Source organism: Littorina saxatilis, linkage group LG11, assembly GCF_037325665.1.
Source record: "Littorina saxatilis isolate snail1 linkage group LG11, US_GU_Lsax_2.0, whole genome shotgun sequence".
In the NCBI taxonomy this organism is placed as follows: Eukaryota; Metazoa; Mollusca; class Gastropoda; order Littorinimorpha; family Littorinidae; genus Littorina; species Littorina saxatilis.
Window position 1 is genome coordinate 40,498,021 of NC_090255.1, and position 23,967 is coordinate 40,521,987.

At 41.5% G+C, this 23,967-nt stretch overlaps 1 protein-coding gene and 1 long non-coding RNA gene across 4 annotated transcripts in view; one reads left to right on the top strand and one right to left on the bottom strand.

Moving 5' to 3' along the window:
* The window catches only part of LOC138980472 (probable methyltransferase-like protein 24), a 137,023-nt gene that overhangs the window by 38,527 nt on the left and 74,529 nt on the right, over positions 1–23,967 (top strand). The window contains exon 1 of one of the 3 annotated variants that reach the window (XM_070353350.1): positions 6,530–6,700. The exons of 1 other annotated variant lie outside the window; for it this stretch is intronic. The gene's annotated coding sequence lies outside the window, so the exon portion shown is untranslated. Of the gene's footprint in view, positions 1–6,529; positions 6,701–23,967 lie in introns of those variants that run through there. One more of the 3 variants, XM_070353347.1, reaches the window with a different exon arrangement.
* Positions 2,728–4,626, bottom strand: LOC138980455 (uncharacterized). The gene is made up of 3 exons (XR_011460337.1): positions 4,195–4,626; positions 3,633–3,730; positions 2,728–2,958 (listed from the first exon to the last, which is right to left on the bottom strand). It is a non-coding gene; the product is annotated as an uncharacterized lncRNA (long non-coding RNA).

Consider the following 23,967-nt stretch of genomic DNA (forward strand, 5'->3'; position numbering starts at 1 on the left):
CTATTTTGATCCAGATTTCGTCATCTGGTATTGCGTTGGCATGCCACGTCAGTCGGTCTTGTTTTTCGTACTCATCCAACAGGTCAGTGACAAATTGGGGGACATCATTTATGCTCCCTACTGGTGTTGAAGCTAAGTCCTCTCGTTTGTCAGTATCGTTCCAGTGTGCGAGTGTTCTGTACTGAACGTTTACCTCACCACACATCGCTTTTTTCTGTTCAATTCTCTCTTTTCGTTCACTTGCAAATTTCACCCCCAAGCTTCTGTAAAACTTTTTGTGAACCCTGTAGCTTGTGAGACTGAGGCCAAGAAGTGATCGAAGAGCTGGCCCGTGTTGTTTTGTGACAACTGGCCGACCATAGCCTGCTGACTTCAGGACAAGGTGTTTCCGTGCTTTTGGTTTTGATTTCAGTTCAGACCCTTCTTGTTTTATGACTGACTGTGAGTCATTTCCAGATGTGTTCAGTCTATATCTGCCTATATCTCTATTCCTTTTTTTTAGCAGAGGCGATTTTGCTTGAGCTGAAGTTTTGCGAGGCTTTGTGCATTTTTGGAAAATCAGCGGCTGTCCTCCAGTTTTACACCTAAGTGTCATGCTGTCTTCGGACTGACCAACCTTGACCCGTGTCAGTTTCGTGAGGTATTTCTCCTCTGGTTTAGATAAAGGGGCATCCAACTGAGATTCGGGTCTGAGAAAGTCTATTTTGAACGGGGAAGTTGCCATGTCAACAAATTTGGTTTGCATAGGTGATGTTTGCATTTCAGCTGTTCTGGCTTTCTTTGCAGGCGTTGATGTTGACGATGACGGTACTGAGAAGGAAACATCAGAATATAATTCACCTGTCAAGTCAGTTTCAACAAGTTTTCTCTTTGGCCTCCCCTTATTCGCCTTTTTTGGTTGCCCTGCTGTTCTGTGGCTTTGAAAGTGGGAGCATGTTTCACACTGACTACTTTGGAGGCTGGAATCATACTGACACCAAATCTGCCGTGTAAAGGCAGAAGGAAGCAAGTCCATGAAACATAGTTTCGAGAAAATCGACTTTTTGTGTTTGCATCACTGTTTTGGAATGAAAAGCCTAAAATGATGTTTTTGTTTGCTGATAACATGAAGGGCATTATTGTGCGTTTCTGCTATGAATATTAAAACCCTCTTTTGATTCATCACTTAGAAATAATGATTTTTGTGGACTTACTGCCTTTTGCCGAATTAATTCCCCAAACTCATTCACTCAAAAATAATGGTAAAAGGCAGTAAGAGGACATACTGCTTTCTGCCAAATTATATCCCGACTTAAATCTTATTTTTAAAAAATGGCAAAAAGCAGCATTGGACTTACTGCTTTCTGCCATATTATATCCTGGTCGATATATCTGGCTGAGAAAAGGGCATAGAGCAGCAAGTGGACTTACTGCTTTCTGCTAATTTATTATCTCCGAAAATTGAAAGTAAAAGAAAATACACGCAACACTGCTTTTGGAACTTTTTTTCAAATGTGACTTTACGTCCAATGATTTCGTGAATTTCTGAATGCACAAACAACTTCCTTGGTGAACAATCTTGTATTTTCTTGTGTGATTAACTGAGACAAATGTTCCCGTTTTCTGAAATTTCAACACATGCTCAAGTTAGTCTTTGTCTTGGTTCCTCGTTTTGCTTATCATTCTGTGGTCGCTCACTCATGATTAACTTTATTGTTAATCCGTTCTTGTGTCATTGGTATCGTTTAAAAAGACCATTATTTTTAATACAAGTCTTGATACTCTCTTTTGATATTCACAAGACAAACATTGACTTGAACGCAAGTCTTTTAACATTAAAATAAAAATCTAAGAAAACGTTTACACACACACACACGCTTTTTATCCTGCTTGCTTGTCCGTAACACACACACACACACACACACACACACACACACACACACACACACTCACACACACACTTTTCTTTCCTTCTCACTGTCTTTCTCGCTTTCGTTTGCTAATAAGAATTAGAATCCAGGATCTGACAATAAGACGTTTTATTTATTGAGTTTGAGTCTTGACTAACGATTTACAAAGGACACAAAATTAAAGCAACAGAATGACAAAAATAACTAGTGTGTCAAGCCGCCATTATATCAGAATTAAGAATAGGCCATCGTGCAGTCTTGATTTCCAAAGTACATGAAATTAAAGCAACAGCATGACAAAAAGAACTGGTTTGACAAGCCGCCATTATACCAGAATTAACAATAGATAATCGTGCAGTCTTGATTTCCAAAGGACACAAAATTAAAGCAACAGCAAGACAAAAAGAAATGGTTTGACAAACCGCCATTATACCAGAGTTAACAATATTATCGTGCAGTGTTGACTTTCAGCTGAAGTGTTCCACTTTTGAACAAAATTTGTTTAATTAGTCTTGAAAACTGTGTGATGAACTATATAAACATTTGTAGTTGTACACCATTTGCTACATTTGCTCGTAGAATTACATAGTAATTCACACACTGTCCACAAACATTGTAGTTGAGTGTTCAACTAGCAAAACCACAAACCTGCAAACTATGATGTAGTATATTTATTTATCACCCCATCTACACCAGTTACAGTCTACATCCCTTCTAAAACTATTCACTGACATTCTGCCATCCGACTGATGACAATTATCAACTACAGCGATTAACTGGATGCAGATTTTTTTTCCATGAGCCTGTTTTGATAACTAACAAACAACATACAATCCCCCCCCCCCCCCACCTCCTCCCCCTCCTCGTCCCCACGTTCTGCATCTCTGCGCTCAGCATCTGTTATTGTCAAACTGAAAGTTGTCAGTATTACTCCTCTTCCTCTTCTTTGGCCCATAACCGTCGTATGCTGCTGGCATTTTCATTTGGGCAAGTTCCATTGTGGCCTCTTCTCCTGCAAGCCGAGGTGGTTGTATCTCGCAGTTGCAACCTGCCAGCAACGCTTACACATCTGTCAAATGAAAAAGGCAGCAAAAGTGAGACATTTTATTGACAAATCTCCTCCCCACCCTCCTTCACATCATCCTTTTCCTCTCCCGTGCACATCACCTACCCCCCCCCCCCCCCCCCCCCGGGCTACTATAATGACAAACGATTACTGCTGCTGCTGCTGCTGATACTAATACTACTGCAACTTTCTTTCTTTATTTGGTGTTTAACGTCGTTTTCAACCATTCAAGGTTATATCGCGACGGGGAAAGGGGGGAGATGGGATAGAGCCACTTGTCAATTGTTTCTTGTTCACAAAAGCACTAATCAAAATTTGCTCCAGGGGCTTGCAACGTAGAACAATATATTACCTTACTGGGAGAATGCAAGTTTCCAGTACAAAGGACTTAACATTTCTTACACACTGCTTGACTAAAATCTTTACAAAAATTGACTATATTCTATACAAGAAACACTTAACAAGGGTAAAAGGAGAAACAGAATCCGTTAGTCGCAACTTACGACATGCTGGGGAGCATCGGGTAAATTCTTCCCCCTAACCCGCGGGGGGCAATACTACTGCAACGAAAATGATGTAAAGATGTTGCTCGTTTTAAAATATACCTCTTCAGCCCGAGAAAAGAAAGGAATGAAAAAATTTTGCACGCTATTTTTGGCTGTGTCAGTGAAACATACCTTGTTTTGGGCCCTTGAACATAAAGGGTCAGTGGTGGCGAGTATCCCTCAGTGTGCTGCAGCTGTCGTCGCTGCCTGTCCCACTTCGACTCACATTTCTGTCAAATACAATAGGACATAATACTGTACTTATTCCGATGGTTGGAAGCACAAAGAGACCGGAGAACAATCCTCCAGTATAAATGTCATACTGTTCCAGATCTAACACGCTGTCAGCGCTCAAGACCACAAGTCACTCATTCTAGATCAAAACAACTATCTCTTTGTATTAGAAAGATGCTAAATGCATCCATAAATATCATGATGAAAATACGGAGCAGAAGTGAATAGTCAAGAAGTCACGGTAGAAGTAGCGTACAACAACAAAACTATGATAAATGGGCATTTGAACTATGGCATTTTACTTGCTAGCTCCGTAATGCAAGTGCACATTAGAATACCCAAATCAGTCAGAAAATCAGTGTTGTCGTTGTAAATTCTCATACACCTATTGAGAGAGAGTCATTTCAGACCGGAACGCAAAACTGCCAACAACAAAAATGAAACAAACAAACCAACTTACTGTTGCTTCGGATAGTTGAACACGTCGGCAGCAGCTCTCATCGCCATTTTCCCCGACAAAGGCCAGGGAAATAATGATACAATAAGCTTAGTTCTGATTGGTTAACCGCAGTCAGGATTACAAAAGGGTGAACGCGATTGGCTAATGGACATAGAGCGCTCAACCATGCAAACTCGTTTTGAGGCTTGCAAGGAAGTAAGTCCAGTGCAAACCTGAAAACCAAAAGTCCCTGGACTTGCTTCCATTTGCCGATTTTTATCCTTTGATTAATTTTTTTTTAGTGGACTTACTTCTTCAAAAAGTCCATAAATATTGATCGCACATCTTAGAAATTTTGACACAAGATGCGCCTTTTTCCCCTCTGCATTATGATATGAAAATCTCATTTTTACCAAATTTGGACTTACTGCCTTCTGCCAATACACGGCAGTAATGTTACTAATGGCTTGAGCTTGTTCCTTAACACGATCAGCTGTTGTGTTTGAGGGCGTACGGTTGAATTTAATCAGCTTTGAATAGCACTTCTGACAAAACGTGGTCGAATGTTTTGCACTTATATCAGAAGATACATCAATGTTAAAAAAGTTTTTCAGTTTGTCCGCATAGTCCACACACAGTTTCACATTACGATTATGATCTTTTTTTATTCTTGCAGAGCGTTCCCCACACAGTCTACACAATGCATTAACACAAATTAGATGTTCAGTTTCAGTATGCTCCATTATAAAACACACTGCATACCCAACATACACTGTCACATGAAGACAAAGAAGAAAACTGGAAATATTAGGTCACACTGCTGCACAAAATAACTGAGTGTGATGTCACTTGTAATAATACTATGATTCAATCCTTTCTTTTCTGCTGAACAGTGGGTGAAAAATTTGCCTGTCACAACACAATGCCACACAAATGAAACACACAGCGTACATGTACTCTGATGATCAGAAACTAATACAAGACAAAAAATCTTCAAGACGAAACCACATGGAAAGTGCTCCAGACAGGGCTCTTCAAGATATAAACTAGATACAAAATCTGGTTCTGCTGTGAGGCAGTGGCAGGAAGGCAATTAAACCGTGGGAAATTGACTCATTTTCTGCTGCCAGCCAGTGTAACAAAGAAGGCTGAGCTATGACGGCTTACTAGCGCCAAAACTAAAAATTAGTAATTAACCCGTGAAAGTTACTAATTTTCACGAGAAAATTACAATTCTGACGGGAAAATTACTAATTTTCACGTGTTAATTACTAATTTTCTAGTGTTAATAACTAATTTTCAAGTGTTAATGTCTAATTTTCAGTTTTGGCTCGCTTCCTGACGGCTTACTAGTGCCAAAACTAAAAATTAGTAATGTTCACGCGTTAATTACTAATTTTCTTGTACCTCGTGACTGTGGGGGCTCAATGCGCATGCGCGACTGTTTCACCTGCCAGAGCAAAACACCCTTCGATTCGAAGCTTTTCTGGTCCATAGTTCTTTAATTAGATGTAAATTAACACTAAGAGCTGAGCGCATGTGTAGATAACCGTGACATACAACTGTCTGTCCAAAAAACTTGTTGAATAACGAATTCTATCGAAAGATATTTGTGAAAGTGTGTGAGTCTCGATGAAGAGATCCGTCTGCTAGTCGTCGGACCTTTTGCACATGTCCGACCGGCCGCCATTTTTCCTCTCTCGGTTCGAACATTTTCGAATCGATTGTCCTTCCCTAATACACTTTTAAGCAAATGTATGAGTGTGGTAGTGGAAACAATATGAAGTACAGCTGTCTGCCTGACAACTTGTCGAATAAGGAATTATATTGAAAGATATCTGTGAAAGTGTGAGACCACAGCCGATCTGAAAAGTCCGTCTGCTACTGACGAACAGCTTCGTTTCGAAAGTTTTCAGGGTCGATTATTCTTTTCTAAGATACCCAAAACAACGTTTAGGATAGCGCTATCGCAGAAAACAGTGACATGCATCTTCCCGTCGAATTACTTGCTCGATAAGGCCTTCTATTAAAAGATATTTTAGAAATAGTGTGAGAGTGATGTTTGCCGGGCGTTGAAGCCTCTCAGTGCGGACTCTTAAAATCCGACTACTGTGACCGAAAACGAGGCAAAAATGAAAATTAGTAATTAACACTGTTAATTACTAATTTTCACGTGAAAACGATAACCCTAGGTTTTGGCACAAGTAAGCCGTCATACTGGGTCAGGAATGTGCTAACAGATAAGCAGGGCAGGGGCTGCGTGGGCGCGCGTGCCAGCAGCAAACTAAATCATGCTGTCTGTGAAACTCGCCCATGGTTTTATTGTATCACTTCACTGCAGATTCGTACACGCCTCACAGTCACATAGTCTTCCGTTGTGCGTGCAGTGTGTATGTGTCAATGTCATTCTTCTGCTGGGCGTGTGTGGAAAACTTGCGTTTGTGGTTGAAGTTATCGCCGTTCTCCTGCCAACGGACACATTGACAGGAAAAAGAATTGTTTTCCCGTTCAACATTTTTACTGCAAGGTGAGTCATTTTTTTGTGAGAGAGAGCGGGAGAGAGCGAGAGAGAGAGAGAGAGAGAGAGAGAGAGAGAGAGAGAGAGAGAGACTGAGAGAGAGAGAGAGAGAGAAGGATGGAGAGAGAGAGAGAGAGTGAGAGAGAGAGAGAGCGAGAGAGAGCAAGAGAGCGAGAGAGAGAGAGAAGGATGGAGAGAGAGAGAGAGTGAGAGAGAGAGAGCGAGAGAGAGCAAGAGAGAGAGAGAGAGAGAGAGAGAGAGAGAGAGAGAGAGAGAGAGAGAAGGATGGAGAGAGAGAACGAACGAACGAACGAACTGAGGTTTTATTGAGCTAGGCCTTCTGCCCATGTCACAAAAGGAAACAAAATGTATACACAAACAAAAACGATACAATGACAACAAATATTCACAAGCAATTAAGAACATGCAATATATGCAGACATACATAATTATGTACCAACTGTATAGAACACGACCGGAAAAGAGTTCACTTCACTTTTACCATCTAACATCTGCAACAAAAACTCCGCTCTCAATGCGAACGCTTTAGATAAGTAGACGACAAGGGCCTTTGAGAGAGAGAGAGAGAGAGAGAGAGAGAGAGAGAGAGAGAGAGAGAGAGAGAGAGAGAGAGAGAGAGAGAGAGAGAACGAACGGACGGACGAACGAACTTTATTTTACAAGGATAAAGGTTTAAGGCACATTGCCTTGTCTCATAACCTGTCCTTTGCCCCTTGACTGCCTTAGCCGCAGCGCCTTTGGAGAGAGAGGTAAACCCGTCTTCTCCGTTCAGGAATTTTCCAGAAATGCTACGTCACTGCTGACACACAAATAGCAGCCAATGGCTTGGTAGGATACCTCATTCTCATCAGAGACTCATAGAGTATACATCCACGGACAGAATGTAGGTCCGTGATACATCTGTATACTCTATAGTCTCTGTTCTCATGAATAAACATAGATGGTGACGCGGTTTTGCGTCTGAAGGCTATTTTCGGCCTTAGCGGGCAGGCAAGGGGAGAGAAAGCTCGACTGGTCAAAATGGCTAATACGGTGACAGTCGACCGGGCCCTCCTAGTAGGGAAAAACAAAGACGGACTGACGCTACAGGCGGTGCAAATGATTATGGATACTGACAGGGGAAGACATATTTTATATTCATCACAAAAACTTTTGAGGAGATTGTTTTTAAATATTTGCCTATACCGGGTATCTCTCTCTCTCTATCTCTCTCTCTCTCTCTCTCTCTCTCTCTCTCTCTCTCTTATTTATAATAATAATAATAATAATAATAATGGAAACTTATAGAGCGCTTACCTAGAAGCTCCAAGCGCTTTACAATGACATTGCTATACACATGTACAAAACCACAATACAAGCATTAAGACACAAAAAGAACAGGAGTACAAAAGCAAATGCAGTCACAAGCAGACACACGCGTGCGCACGCACATACGCGTGCGCATACACACACACACACATGCTATCACCACACACATGCACACGCACACACCCCCCCACACACACACACACACACGCATACAGACAGGCACACACACATACACGCAAACACACACATACACATACACTCACACATGAATACTATATACCTACACAATCTGCATACATGGCGTACACGCAAAAATCGCAGATATAATCACAAAACCAAGCTCGTGCTTATGCACATACCGTCGTTTCAAATACTTTGCCACTCGTGTAACCCATGTGTAAAACGTGTGTCCGTACCCGTTTAATTGCACATAACACATCCACAAGGAAACAAACAGCAACCAACAAAAATTATTGTGCTTTAATTGTGGCAATACAAAAGTCTGCAGGGTTAGCATCGAATTACTTCGACAGAATCTCGTTACACAGGTCTACGAACTGCATCTCAGTTTGCTACTGAGTTAAAGTACATTATGAAATTCAATGTCAAAGAGGGTTTATAGGGTAAATTGTGAAAAAAACGTTTGTCTAGGTCCATGACATCATTTTTGTTTGCGTGTATGTGGGACTGGCGTTCCCTCATGCTCCCGCGCAAATGTTGGCAGGATTCGCCTTAAATTCTGCTCCTAAACAACAATCCTTCGTGGGGTAACTGTTATAACATTGCGCTTTAGCACAGTTGTCCCAGGTTCGAGACGCACAATGAACTTCTTTTTTTTTTTTTTTTCGTATTCGTGAATGATTATGAAGTGCCAGTTGACTGGTTTTTATGTGTTCATTTTGAATCATATTCATAGCGTGTTTCAAAATTGTATCGTAAGATGCTTATGATAGACTCAACCATCTATTTTTTTTAATTCTTCATACAATGATTGTTTTTAATCTGCACTTTAAATCGCTGTATCTAAAGTTGAAATTCATTGAAATAAAGAGAAGTTATGGCCGTTGTGTATTATTTGCATCTTTTTCAAAGCACAGGTTAGTGCACCATGAAAACAGTGTTCGCTCAAAACAGGGAACGCGCCTATTTCTAGAACAAATACGTACACTTCATGAAAGAAAGTTATGAAGAGAGCACAATGATTCGTAATTAGAAAAATAGTGCACCAAAATTCTTTTTAAAGTGTCTAGTATTTCAGTTTTGATTTATATTAATTATAATGTTGAACATTTCTGAAAGATTTTGAATCCCTGCATGTCCCTTTGAATATTTCTGTAACTGAAAATGGAGAAGAAATGGCATTTTCTTGGCTTTTCCCTGATGACTAGAATGCTTTTAATCATCTAAGGCCTACACACATTTCACAGTCAATGCAAAAAAGACGGTTCAACTTGGATAGATTTCAAACTTACAGATACGATGTATCTCCTTCAGTCCACTGTAGCGTTTCATACATTTCAGCTAAACTAAGTTGCTTCATTTTACATGCAGATGAAATCTCCATTAGCTTCAGGAAATTTGAACAGAGTGTGTGCACAAGATCGCAAGGATGCTGGTGACAACCCCGGTGTCTATGACACCTTATACAAATGAAAACCATCAAGAGAACTGCCGCTTGTTTTTGTAATGCACTGTACGATTTACTTGCAAGGTGTAGGTCTCTTGGACCACCTACCCTGTTCTTCACACTATCTGATGGTGACATGCCCTGAACTGCAAAAGATCGCCAACAATAAAAACAAAATATTTTAACGCTTCATCATAAAGCTCGTTTTCTACAACAGTAATACAAGATCCGTTTAAGAGTGCAGCCAGGCTGTGTATCAAATCAAATAGTAGCAATTGTACTTAATTAATCTCAAATACGTACAGGTATTGAAGCTGCTGTGTATTAACATAAATACAAACGAAACACAAGAACATTAGTATTACATTAAAATATACTGTAAACTACATTGTATACGCCCCCCCCCCCCCCCCAATTTTGTCCAAAAGTTGGGGATGGGCTTTTTAATAGGTACTAAACCTTTTGCATGAGTGTTTTCTTTACTATACAGAATAAGGATATTTTGGTCAGTGTTTAAATGATGCGTTACTGCACAAAACGTTCCTCTCTCCCTCACACACACACACACACAAGCACACGCACACACACATAATCTGCAAGCAAACCACGAAGGAAATATTGTTGTTTTTTGGTATGTTAACAAGTTTATAACTTAAATAGTTAGTGATCTGTTGGACAGATTAATTCAGGTCTGCGGTGAACAAACCCATATCAACATTTGAACGTTAAGCAAATAAACGCATTGTCACAATCACTTGTAGAATGACAAGTCACGTTTGTCTCGGAAACTAAAAGATTATTTGTTGTCAGTGTGTCACCCAATGAGGGGTAACTGTGAACGAGGGACAACGTCTTGCCTTCAAAGGCCGCGATAGAGGGTAAACAAACACAAGTCTGTTCATTCGTTATGTTCTAACTCCTCGAAGTCGACCTCTCTATTCACTTCCAAATCTCAAACCAACTTTTATTTTTACATTCTTCGGACAATGATTGTTTTTAATCTGCACTTTAAATCGCTGTATTTAAAGTTGAAACATCCACTGAAATAAAGAGAAATTATGGCCGTTGTGTAATATTTGCATTTTTGTTTTAAAGCACAGGTTAGTACAAGTGCACCATGAAAACAGTGTTCGCTCAAAACAGGGAACGCGCCTATTTGAAGAAAAAAATAAGTACACTTTATGAAAGAAACTTATTAAGAAAGTTGCACACATTGATTCGTAATAAAAAAAATAAAAAAAGTGTGTGCAGCAAATTTCTTTTAAAATGTCTAGTATTTCAGTTTTGATGTATAATGTTAAACATTTCTGCAAGATTTTGAACCAGACTATAGCTGTTCATCTGACTTCTTATGCCTCTTGTTAGTACCAACACAGCTCATGACAGTAACACAGCGACCAGATTGTTTGAATCCAAGCAAAAGACAAGATATTTACGCAAACATGGTACATGTTTGTAATGAAACAGAGTTTGATTATCAGCATATTCCATCAAAAATGTCTGTTTCTTCACAACCGACCAAATATAACAATCAGCTTAGTACTGGCAAGACTATTACTGCAGGCAGTGAACACAAAAGGATGAACAGAACATAAAAACAACGTACCAAATCTGTTCAATGTGTATCTGTTAATTGTGACCATGACAAGACACTGTTTGTATCACATGTGCTTCTAATGTCAACAGTGATCATTCTTACTTTTCTTCACAACTTCAATGGCTTAAAGAACCGAATCATCTTTATGAATACCTACACTTAGGTTTAGTAGGTTCTAAACTGAACAAGGTAATAGTTCTGACATAAGCTTTAAAACCAGTTTTGACAAAACTTGGCATGAAGTGATGGTGCCTGTATGTAATTCTGGTCTTCAGTCAAATTAAGCATCACACTGTATGTTCCTTCTGGAAGAACGCTGTGTGTGCAAAAATCCCTGCATGTCCCTTTGTATATTTCTGTAACTGAAAATGGAGAAGAAATTGCATTTTCTTGGCTTTTCCCTGATGACTAGAATGCTTTTAATCATCTAAGGCCTACACATATTTCACTGTCAATGTATTTGCAAAAAAAGACGGTTCAACATAGATAGAAGTCGAACTTACAGATACGATGTATTTCCTTCAGTCCACTGTAGTGTTTGATACATTTCAGCTAAACTAAGTTGCTTCATTTTACATGCAGGTGAAATCTCCATTGGCTTCAGGAAATTTGAACAGAGTGTGTGCACAAGATCTCAAGGATGCTGGTGTCAACCCCGGTGTCTATGACACCTTATACATGTTATATCGCTGTACTCATGTTATTCCTCCTTCTGCCATGCTGGGAAGTCAAATAATCCGTTCCGTTGAAAAAGATGCATATCCAGGTTTCCCAATTGCTTCGTTCCCGGCCGATTTATGTGGAGCACGTGATGCGCACAAAAAATATTGGCGGTCTAGAAGTGTCGTCTGCGCAATGATCGCGGCGACTTTCTTGACCGCCAAGGACGACCGCGCATGTTGCACCACACTTTGAAGTAATCCCACACTTTGAAGTAAATTACTTCAAAGTGTGGGGATGTGCCCCACACTTTGAAGTAAACCCATTTTTTACTTCAAAGTGTGGGGGGATCTTCCCACACTTTGAAGTAAACTCAGTTTTGCATCGCCTGTTTGAGCCTGATGATTTTGTAAAACAAAATGGCAAAGTCTTTTGGATGAGTGAACAGAAAAAGTGAGCGAGCCAAGAAACATAGTGATGTTTGTTTTCAGGCTTTAAGCAATGTCCCATTGTTGAGTGTGACGAAAACTCGTGGTGACGATTTTAAAACATGTTGGGTCATGCGGAGACTTCAAAGTGTGGTGCAACACGCGCACGTTGTGAGACGTCATTCGTTAGACCTCAATAGCAATACTTGATCATATCCTCCTTCTTCTTCTTCGTTTGTGGGCTGCAACTCCCACGCTCACTCATGTTTTTGCACGAGTGGGTTTTTACGTGTATGACCGTTTTTTACCCTGCCATTCAGGCAGCAGTACGTCGCTTTCGGGGGAAGCATGCTGGGTATTTTCGTGTTTCTATAAACCACCGATCTCTGACATGGATTACAGGGGAATAAGCCACTAGCAGGTCTGCACAGAAGTTAACCTGAGAGATCGGAACAATCTCCACCCTTAACCCACCAGGCGCGGCCGGGATTTGAACCCGCGACCTTCCTCATAGGACGCCGATGTTTTATCCACTAGGCCACTGCCCCCGTCGTACTTGATCGTATGAACGTGAAACTGAACTCAGCGGTTTACGGAAGTGTCGCGTCAGACACGAGATTGACAGGCTGTTATCATTTTCACGCCGTATATCCGGCTATACCGTGAGCGTGCTGACGCCAGGTGTACACAAAGCGTTGTCGCCAACTTCACGGCAAGGGTCCCCCATTATAAAAAAAAGTGTCTATTTGAAACCACGTAAAGCTTACATTGTTTATGGTTGTGGGAATGAGTACGGTTTGTATCCAGTACATGTGTGGTTGCTGTAGATCTGTCCTCACTCAAACATATTCGCCCACTTTCACCCGGTGCGTCCCGCTAGCGCTACGTGTCATTTGTGCAACGTATCGTTTGCGCTATTTTCTGTAGTGCTATCGACACGTAGTGCTATTGCCACAATTCACACATGCCATTATCACTACGTCTCAATAGAACTACGTGTCGATATCACTATTTTTGAAAAACCAATGTACTGTAGCGCTACGTGTCGATAACGCTACGTGTCGATAGCACTATACTACATGTTCAAACGGCAGACACTTCCCTTTGTGTGTGCGTGTGAGTGTGTATATATATATTGTCTGCATGGCTGTCTGACGGATCTGTATGTCTGTCTGTCTCTGTCGCTCTCTCTGTGTCTCTGTCTCTCTCTCTGTCTCTCTCTCTCTCTCTTTTTTTTCTCCACGTATTTATTTCATGGTTGTTGTTGGTGTGTTTTTTTGTTTTTTCTTTGTTCTTCCCCCATCCCCCGTGGTTTGTATATATGAGTCTGTGGCCTTAGTACAGTATAATAAACCATTCTGAGTTCTCTCTCTCTCTCTCTCTCTCTCTCTCTCTCTCTCTCTCTGTCTCTATGTGTCTCAGTCTCTCTCTCTCTTTCTCTCTCTTTCTCTCTCTCTTTCTCTCTCTCTATCTCTCTTTCTCTCTCTCTCTTTCTCTCTCTCTCTCTCTCTTTCTCTCTCTCTCTCTGCACTTCTCAATCGCCCTCTCCTTGTCTCTCCCGCTCCCCTCCCCCTCACTCTCCCCATCTGTCTTTCTGTCTTCTCTCGCGCTTTCTTTCTCGCTCGCTCTTTCCCACTCCCCACCCCCCCCCCCTCTCTCTCTTTCTCTCTCTCTCTCTCTCTCTCTCTCTCTCTCTCTCTCTCTCGCATGATACCGTATATACATACACGGATGTTTTTCTGTGTGTGAGTTTGTGTGTACGATACCGTGTGTACGTATGCGTTTGTGCGTGTGTGTGTGTGTGTCTGTGTGTGTGTGTGTGTGTGTGTGTGTGTGTGTGTGTAATGAAGAGAGAGAGAGAGAGAGAGAGAGAGTGAGTGAGCGAGCGAGTGAGCAAGAGAGAGAGAGAGAGGGGGGGCAGAGAGAGAGACAGAGTGAGTGAGCGAGCAAGTGAGCAAGAGAGAGAGAGAGAGAGAGAGAGAGACACACACTCACACACACATACACTGAAACAGACACACACACGCACACACATACACAGACATACATATACACACACAAACCAGAACTCGGAGTGAGAGCGAGAGAGAAAATGAGAAAGAGAAAGTCGTCAGTAAGTAGTGGTATTGACACGTAGCAATCATGTATAGTGCTGTCGACACGTAGTGATAAAGAACGAATGATAGCGACTCATGGACAAATTATTTGTAGCACTAATCAACGTAGCGATAGCGGCACGTAGCACAAATGACACGTAGGACAAATGACACGTAGCACAAATGACACGTAGCGCTGGCGATACGCACCCCTTTCACCCCTACACGCTTCTTTGTCGATAATTGGACTGACAAGCCAAAACTATTATGTTCATTGATGTGTCCTGCGTTGATATGTGAAATATCACCATTCAAAACGGTCTGTATTGTGCAAAAATTCAAAACGAAATGAAGCAGTCAAAACGCAGTCTGGTAGCGCACCGCCGCAATGTCTGAATCGGAATGAAAAAGCCTGCGCACGTTGCCGGGAAACCACTCGGCATCAACACACCCGATTAAGCCAAGACCGCGGCACACGCTCGATAAAGCCTTGAGTAATTATTTATACGGGGTGATTTTTTTGGCTCACGTAAGTGTAGCCTATGCGATCGTAACTTTGTCTGTCTGTGCGTGTGTGTGTGTGTGCGTGTGTGCGTGTGTATGTCTGTGGTAGAAACTTTAACATTTCGTAATTTGAAGACGTCACATTATGGCGTAAGAGGGTTAGACGTCACGCGAAGGAATTACTGAAAGTCTCGGTCATTGTTATTTTGAGCGGGCCGAGACTAGTTGGCAGTCGTGTCGTAGGTATTTGACACACTCTCTCTCTCTCTCTCTCTCTCTCTCTCTCTCTCTCTCTCTCTCTCTCTCTCTCTCTCTCTTTTTTTTTCAACTTCAGGCCCTTCAAGCGTTATTATTCTGATTTGTTTCGTTTTGGTTTCATTTTTCATTGCTCATTTTTCTTTTTGATTTATCTCCCTTTCCCCATTCTTTTGCGCTTGGAGGACATAATCTTCTCTGATAAGTCGTTTTGATATTTGTATTGTTGTTTTCATATTTTTTTCTAACCTGTTGAAGACCATTAGGTCGAAACGTTGTTCATTGTCATTTCGTTTGTATATTTCGTTGCGAGTCCAGAATATTAGGTATTACTCTTAGTCGTGTCCCTGTAAGTAGGCTACAGACAGACAGATCTAGATCTAGTGTCTCGCTTTCTTGCACAGTGTCACCTATGCTTACTGTGTGTGTGTGTGTGTGTATGTGACGGAGTGATTGAGTTTGTGTTACTATTTCTTACGTGAGCCTTGAAGGCTTCGCCTCTTGTTCAGTCAGGAACTGCACTTACGTGCATTCCCTGTTGCATAGGAAAAACACCTACAGGAAATGCACTCTTTTTCTTCTTTTTTTTCTTCTTTTTTATATTTAGTCAAGTTTTGACTAAATATTTTAACATCGAGGGGGAATCGAAACGAGGGTCGTGGTGTATGTGTGTGTGTGTGTGTGTGTGCGTGCGTGCGTGCGTGCGTGCGTGCGTGCGTGTAGAGCGATTCAGACCAAACTACTGGGCCGATCTTTATGAAATTTTACATGAGAGTTCCTGGGATTGATATCCCCGAACGTTTTTCTCCTTTTTTCGATAAATGTCTTTGATGACGTCATATCCGGCTTTTCGTGAAAGTTGAGGCGGCACTGTCACGCTCTCATTTTTCAACCAAATTGGTTGAAATTTTGGTCAAGTAGTCTTCGACGAAGCCCGGACTTCGGTATTGCATTTCAGCGTGATGGTTTAAAAATTAATTAATGACTTTGGTCATTAAAAATCTGAAAATTGTAAAAAAAAAATAAAAATTTATAAAACGATCCAAATTTACGTTTATCTTATTCTCCATCATTTGCTGATTCCAAAAACATATAAATATGTTATATTCGGATTAAAAACAAGCTCTGAAAATTAAATATATAAAAATTATTATCAAAATTAAATTGTCCAAATCAATTTAAAAACACTTTCATCTTATTCCTTGTCGGTTCCTGATTCCAAAAACATATATATATATGATATGTTTGGATTAAAAACACGCTCAGAAAGTTAAAACAAAAAGAGGTACAGAAAAGCGTGCTATCCTTCTTAGCGCAACTACTACCCCGCTCTTCTTGTCAATTTCACTGCCTTTGCCATGAACGGTGGACTGACGATGCTACGAGTATACGGTCTTGCTGAAAAATGGCAGCTACTTGACTAAATATTGTATTTTCGCCTTACGCGACTTGTTGTTGTTGAGATAAGCGTTCGAGCACTCAGTTATGTAGAGGTTACATGCCGAGTCTCAGTGATTATTAAAAATAATGGTCGAAGTTAGCGGATCATGAAAAATGCGAGCTTTAGCGAACTTTTTCATGACCGCGAACTGAGACCATTATTTTTTATAATCACTGAGACGAGGTGTGTAACCTCTTTATTTCTCCTTTCTTCAGTTATTCAAAGAAAAGAGGAGTTTTTTTGCGAAAGTTTGATCGAATCCTATTCTCTCAACCAGTCAACCTGCGCAGGCGATCGATTAATGCGCGGTTGTATAGTTCCGTGCAAATCATTCCATTCTGTTAACACTTCTTGTCAGTTTTCCTATTTTGGACTAAAATCAAGTACACAGATATGCTGTTATTCTGCTGTGGCGGCAAAGGCAGATATTGTGTGTTCTGTATAATTATGTTTTGGTATATCGCTTAGGATAATGTTTTTTCGTCAAATGGGACTAGCAGACGAACTTTTGCACCCGTGTTCCAACGTTAAAAACTGTGAAGTTCAGTTTTCTGGGGAAAATAGTGTATGAAACCCCTTTATGTTGTTTAAATTGATGAGATGTGTGCATTTGGTTGCGTGTGATCTGTTTATTAAATGAAATATTGTTGAAAACTGACCGTCGGATTGCAGTCTGTTGTCGAAGAAACTGAGTGAAAAGAAGGGTAACTACTCTTGTCGCTAGACAAAGTATGAGTTACTTGCCTTGGGAAATTGCTTGTGATGAACGGTTTGAGCACGGCAGATCTAGATTCAGAAAACAACCGAACTCATGGATTTTATATGGAGATTCATGTGTTCAGGCCTGTAGTTGTTAATTTAAATGCGGTATGTTTGTATTGTTTGCTCCAGAGATTATATACTTCGTACATTAGAGCGTTCGGAACTTTTCAGTCGCAAAAAGTAGTACCGAAACAGAACAACTTCTCAACCCATTGCACTATCGAGGATTCAGGCTGTTGCTGGGTCGTTATTTGTTTGGTTGCTGGGTCATTATCGAAAAATAACTACCCCTACAAGTTTACAGAGGTAAAGAAGCAGAGGGGGGAATAATCAACTTTATTCCCCCCTCTGCTTCTTTACCTCTGTAAACTTGTAAAGCTAGTTATTTTTCGATAAACACCCAGCAACCAAACAAATAACGACCCAGCAACAGCCTGAATCCTCGATAGCGCAATGGGTTGAGAAGCTGACAAGAAGTGTTAACAGAATGGAATGATTTGCACGGAACTATACAACCGCGCATTAATCGATCGCCTGCGCAGGTTGACTGGTTGAGTGAATAGGATTCGATTAAACTTTCGCAAAAAAACTCCTCTTTTCTTTGAATAAGTGAAGAAAGGAGGACTTTCCAAGAAAATGTTCAATACTCGAGCGCATGGTTTAAAAAGAAAGTAAAAAGAAGCTTGTATGACCAGTATATCCATAAATGGTTTACAGAAATTGGAACAAAAAATATGTTTTGGAATTATCGAATGTTTAAAGATATTTTTGCATGTGAAGACTATGTCACACAGCTGCCATATCAGCAATGTGTTTCAATGATGAAGTTTAGAACATTAAATAACAATTTGCCTGTACAGAAAGAACTTTTTACTATGTAAAAGGAAAAACGGAACTAGATCACTACAATGCAACACATTCAATAAATGATAGTGTGCCACAATTGCATTTTTGTTACACCGGCTCACATTCTTCTCGTCCTCTTTGTCTGCCGCAAGTCCTCTTTCGCCACAAAACGCTTCAACTTCAAGCAGGGAACAGATGAAATATAGCGACACGTGCATTTTGCAGCCGAGCTTCATGACGCGCGCGTAAAAGGGGAATCCCCGGGAGTTCCCATTGCTTGAGAAAATTATATAAAAATGAAAATGTAACGAAACGCGAAAATGTGGCAGTTTGTCGGTAGGCTTGATATTTATCACTCGTATCATAGGAGTATTTGACCCATTTGACCAGACAGTACTGGCCAACCAGACAGTACTGGCCAACCAGACAGTACTGTTACACACGTACACATAGAGGCCAACTGTGACGTACGGTGGTCGAACATAAAACGACTGTCTCTGGCGCCTGTGTTCTCTGTGAGCTGACTAGTATTTTTACAGCCCATTACAACCGGTGAAGTTGAGTGAAAAATGTGACTAATTTTTTCAAGAGTATTTAAAAAAAAAAACTCAAAAAACAAACACAGCACTCTGGTCCTGTTCAGTTCATTCTTTGACTGATAGCGCTTCAAAAACACGTGAGCTCACGAGCGAAAACATTACCACAGAGGAACTAGAAAATCTACTCAACATCTGGTTTTCCGACCTTAGAATGCCAAGACGCTTGCTAGCGCCAGTGACCCAGAGTGTACGAAAGTGTATGGTATACAAAGGAACATTTGACTGAGACGAACGTCCATATGATTTTGTGTACATGTTCTCTTGTATTTTTCTCGCCGCACTTTATACGTGCGTAAATGTGTGTGTGTGTGTGTGTGTGTGTGTGTGTGTGATTGTGTGTACCAGTATGTGTGTGTGTGACGGTGTGTGTGTGTGTGTGTGACGGTGTGTGTGTGTGTGTGTGTGTGACACGTGTGTGTGTGTGTGTGACGGTGTGTGTGTGTGTGTGTGTGAGTGTGTGTGTGTGTCTGTGTGTGTGTGTGCGTGTGTGTGTGTGTGACGGTGTGTATGTGTGTGTGTGTGCCAGTGTGTGTGTTTGTACCAGTAAGTGTGTGTGACGGTGTGTGTGTGTATGTGTGTTTGTACCAGTAAGTGTGTGTGACGGTGTGTGTGTGTGTGTGTGTGTGTGTGTGTGTGTGTGTGTTTGTACCAGTATGTGTGTGTGTTCCTGTCTGGGTATTTCTGTCTCTTTTTGTGTCTGAGCCTCAGTGTGTGCCTATGTACAGTGGCCCGTATGTAAGTGACGGTAAGAATGTGTGTGTGTGTGTGTGTGTGTGTGTGTGAACTTGCGCGCGCGCGTCAGTGTGTGTGTGTGTCAATGATGTGCAGTGTGTGTGTGTCAATGATGTGCAGTGTGTGTGTGTGTCAATGATGTGCAGTGTGTGTGTGTCAATGATGTGCAGTGTGTGTGTGTGTCAATGATGTGCAGTGTGTGTGTGTGTCAATGATGTGCAGTGTGTGTGTGTGTCAATGATGTGCAGTGTGTGTGTGTCAATGATGTGCAGTGTGTGTGTGTCAATGATGTGCAGTGTGTGTGTGTGTCAATGATGTGCAGTGTGTGTGTGTGTCAATGATGTGCAGTGTGTGTGTGTGTCAATGATGTGCAGTGTGTGTGTGTGTCAATGATGTGCAGTGTGTGTGTGTGTCAATGATGTGCAGTGTGTGTGTGTCAATGATGTGCAGTGTGTGTGTGTGTCAATGATGTGCAGTGTGTGTGTGTCAATGATGTGCAGTGTGTGTGTGTCAATGATGTGCAGTGTGTGTGTGTCAATGATGTGCAGTGTGTGTGTGTCAATGATGTGCAGTGTGTGTGTGTCAATGATGTGCAGTGTGTGTGTGTGTCAATGATGTGCAGTGTGTGTGTGTGTGTCAATGATGTGCAGTGTGTGTGTGTGTGTCAATGATGTGCAGTGTGTGTGTGTGTGTCAATGATGTGCAGTGTGTGTGTGTGTGTCAATGATGTGCAGTGTGTGTGTGTGTGTCAATGATGTGCAGTGTGTGTGTGTGTGTCAATGATGTGCAGTGTGTGTGTGTGTCAATGATGTGCAGTGTGTGTGTGTGTCAATGATGTGCAGTGTGTGTGTGTGTCAATGATGTGCAGTGTGTGTGTGTGTCAATGATGTGCAGTGTGTGTGTGTGTCAATGATGTGCAGTGTGTGTGTGTGTCAATGATGTGCAGTGTGTGTGTGTGTCAATGATGTGCAGTGTGTGTGTGTCAATGATGTGCAGTGTGTGTGTGTCAATGATGTGCAGTGTGTGTGTGTCAATGATGTGCAGTGTGTGTGTGTCAATGATGTGCAGTGTGTGTGTGTCAATGATGTGCAGTGTGTGTGTGTGTCAATGATGTGCAGTGTGTGTGTGTGTCAATGATGTGCAGTGTGTGTGTGTGTCAATGATGTGCAGTGTGTGTGTGTCAATGATGTGCAGTGTGTGTGTGTCAATGATGTGCAGTGTGTGTGTGTCAATGATGTGCAGTGTGTGTGTGTCAATGATGTGCAGTGTGTGTGTGTGTGTCAATGATGTGCAGTGTGTGTGTGTGTCAATGATGTGCAGTGTGTGTGTGTGTGTCAATGATGTGCAGTGTGTGTGTGTGTCAATGATGTGCAGTGTGTGTGTGTGTGTCAATGATGTGCAGTGTGTGTGTGTCAATGATGTGCAGTGTGTGTGTGTGTGTCAATGATGTGCAGTGTGTGTGTGTGTGTCAATGATGTGCAGTGTGTGTGTGTGTGTCAATGATGTGCAGTGTGTGTGTGTGTGTCAATGATGTGCAGTGTGTGTGTGTGTGTCAATGATGTGCAGTGTGTGTGTGTGTCAATGATGTGCAGTGTGTGTGTGTGTCAATGATGTGCAGTGTGTGTGTGTGTGTCAATGATGTGCAGTGTGTGTGTGTGTCAATGATGTGCAGTGTGTGTGTGTGTGTGTCAATGATGTGCAGTGTGTAATGGGTCTAATCTAACAGAACTGACTGACTGACTAATTAGTTTTAACATCCTCTTAGGACCAATTGGCCTAACTTGGGACAGGTAGAGGTAATATGCTATGTGGGGGGACAAAACACTGGACAGACAAGTCACATGCAAACAAAGAACACATACGATCGTGTTATAGTTCTTGAAAGCTGTTGTTGCGGTATTTCAAAATGGGGGTTAAAATGAAGATTTTGTTGAAAGTTGTTGTCTTTTTCTTATTAACATAAACACAACATAACATACAGCACACACAGAGTTTATCAACATAAGGTATGGCTGTCTTAGCGCATACACCCGCACATACCTAGACAAGACACAGACATAGACAGTAGGGTGGGTTGTTGAAAAGACAGGGGACATGGAAGGGGTGGGGGTGGGGGTGGGGGTGGGGGTGGGGGAAACTGAGGTTGGGGAGGGGAGGGGGGGAGTAGGTGGGGACGGTGGTCACACTTTAGCCTCCAAGTATACATGGGGTTTAATCATCGGCATAAAAGTACTGTATAACATGTTATAAATAAATGTTCATACGAAATCAATCAATACAATTATCCTATGGCATCAATGAAAAAAGTGTCTATATAAACACCAATCCTTTGCAAATTTACCATAATAATTATTTACACTAGCATTATACTTTTCGATCAAAAACCTTTGTTTAACAATTTTCACAAAAACATGCATTAGTGTTGGGACTGTCTTATTTAATTTGGCTCCAAATATACTTTGTTTGGCAAGGAAAATAAACAAATCAAAAACAGCATCCGTATGAAAGTTGTCTAGATACCCTAAAATGACAAGCTCTTTTGACAAATTCAAATTACTGCAATGTGTGAAATTTAGGCATAACCATTCTGTGAAATCAGACCAAAAAAGCTTAACTCTTGTGCACTCCCAAAACAAATGTTCTAAGGTTTCCTCTTCCTGTGTACAAAAGCTACATAGTGATGTGTCAGAAATGTTCATCAAAAATAACAGGCGTTGAGTGGGAAAAATTCTATGTAGTATTCTATATTGGAACCACCTCAGGTATGTGTCTTGTGTAGTTTGCCTTATTGTCAAAAACACATTTCTAACATTTACATCAAAATTCAATAAATTAGACAATTTTTCCATGCACTGTAGATTGCCATCATTTTTCACAAGATGGGTATATTACCTGCTATTCCGACTTGGTCGTGTGACAGACGTTTTCTTCCACACGAGATTACGTTGATTGTCTAACGAAGCCGTCAGGCTGAGTTAGACATCAGCTAATCGAGTGTGGAAGAAAACTCTGTCACACGACCAAGTCGGAATAGCATTTATGTCTCACAGCTTCAACAGAGGAGAGAACAAACACGTGTTCTGTACTCAAGCTTGACAAACCTAAACACAGCAGCAGCCATTGTGGAGAGATCTACTTTTTGACCGAAGTGGCCGAACAACTATGAATGACGTCTCGGTATATGTGAATGACGTCACAGTCATCGTCACAGTCTGTATCTTTTGAAGCATCGCATTCTTCATGACGTCTTTCTGTGTCTGCATCCGCGAAATGTTTGTTCTTTCCGGGGTCTTTGTCATCTATGTTCACAACTCTGTCCTTATAGTGTCAGACTAACAGGCCTCCTGAGCGAGCCACTTTCCAAGGGCAGCTAAATTCGAGTATGGAAACAGTACTGTCGTCTGGGGTGCCGTTTTCAGTATTCTGAGCGTTGAAGAATTTGTAAAGAGAAGAAACGATAACAGCAGGAGAAATAAAAGTCGTGTGTGCATTTTGGGGCTTTTGGAGGGACGAGTTCGAGTTTGAATCCGTTCTTGCACATGCTCCAAAGCGTGTAACATACAATCTTGCACACGTTTGCTTTAGTAGTGGCAAAGAAGGAAAGCGTGTGACATATATGTTTTACTCCACCTTTAGCTATTTGTTTCCATACAACATCATCACCAATATGAAAAATATTGTTTAACACTGCATCCAACTTTAATCTTTTATGAAAATTCTAGAAATCAAGTTATCTTTATCTTGAGTGATTGTGCTTAAACAAAACGCCTAAAATTCAAACAAAAACACTGCTTCAATTGGTCAATATCAAACACCTCCGTGATTTGGAAAGTTTCGCCGCTGTATCCGGATCACTAAATCATCATAAAGCCCCCCCCCCCCCCCCCCCAGCTTTTGCTTATCATTTTGCACACACACACACCCGCACGCCCGCCCGCACGAACGCATGCACGCTTGTACACACAAACACGCACGCACGCACGCACACACACACACACACACACAAACACACACACATACACACACACACACACCCACACACACATACACACACACACACACATTTACACACACACACACACCCGCACGCCCGCCCGCACGAACGCATGCACGCTCGTACACACAAACACGCACGCACGCACACACGCACACACACACACACCCACACACACATACACACACACAAACATTTACACACACACACACACACACACACACACACACACACACACACACACACACACGCGCGCGCGCACGCACCCACACATACCCACGCACCCACGCACACACACAGACAGACACACACACACACACACACACACACACACACACACATACATACAAAACTTGGCGCACAATCCATGCGCCCACCATTAAAGATTCCTACAGTCTCACACAGT